An 861-nucleotide genomic window follows, 5' to 3' on the forward strand; every position below is an offset into this window, starting at 1 on the left:
TGCGAAATTTCAAGTTCATGAACAGTTCTCGAAGTTCAGGCACGTCACCAGATCCTATTGACCCAGAAATTGAAAGAACTCTTAAAAAGAACAAGAAAGAAAAGAAAAAGAAAAACAAAACCCCAATAAAAACTAAAATTACCGAGCCAGAAGTTATGGCCACACTTATGGATTACGCTAGGCCAGGAGTGGCCGGTGTAACAAACAGTATAGTTAGACCCCAAATTAATGCAAACCAATTTGAAATTAAGCCTGCGTTGCTTAATATGTTGCAAAATAATATAACGTTTTACGGGTTACCTAACGAAAATCCTAATACCCATTTGACAAATTTCTTAGAAATTTGCGACACTTTTAAAATTACTGATGTAACTGCAGAAGCAATCAAACTTCTCCTTTTTCCTTTTACTTTGAAGGATCGAGCCAAAGAATGGTTAACTTCTATGCCAGCCGCAACATTTGAGACTTGGGAGCAATTAGCCCAAGCATTTTTATCAAAAATTTTTCCTTTAGCAAAAACCGCAAGAGTCATTAAAGAGTTAACGTCTTTTTCTCAAAATGATAGTGAAACTCTATATGAGGCTTGGGAACGTTTTAAAGAACTTCAACGTTTATGCCCACACCACCAATTGCCCGCTGAACTTTTAATGCAAACATTTTATAATGGACTAAATCCTACAACTAGAGGTTCATTGGACGCTATGTCTGGAGGGTTATTCATGAAGAAAACATCTGCCCAAGCAAGAGAACTTTTGGAGGAGATGGCAATCAACAGTAGTATGTGGCCCGCGGAACGTGGACACCTACCATCAGCGAAACCATCATCCTCAACAACATCATCAGTTAAAGGTATAGTGAACC

At 38.1% G+C, this 861-nt stretch overlaps 1 non-coding gene across 1 annotated transcript; it reads right to left on the reverse strand.

Annotated features, from left to right (window-relative positions):
- Positions 1-524: 524 nt before the first annotated feature.
- LOC136225141 (small nucleolar RNA R71) lies at positions 525-631 on the reverse strand. Its single transcript, XR_010686873.1, has one exon. It is a non-coding gene; the product is annotated as a small nucleolar RNA R71 (small nucleolar RNA).
- Between the last annotated feature and the right edge of the window lie 230 nt (positions 632-861).

This window comes from Euphorbia lathyris, chromosome 3 (assembly GCF_963576675.1).
Source record: "Euphorbia lathyris chromosome 3, ddEupLath1.1, whole genome shotgun sequence".
NCBI classification, from domain to species: domain Eukaryota; kingdom Viridiplantae; phylum Streptophyta; class Magnoliopsida; order Malpighiales; family Euphorbiaceae; genus Euphorbia; species Euphorbia lathyris.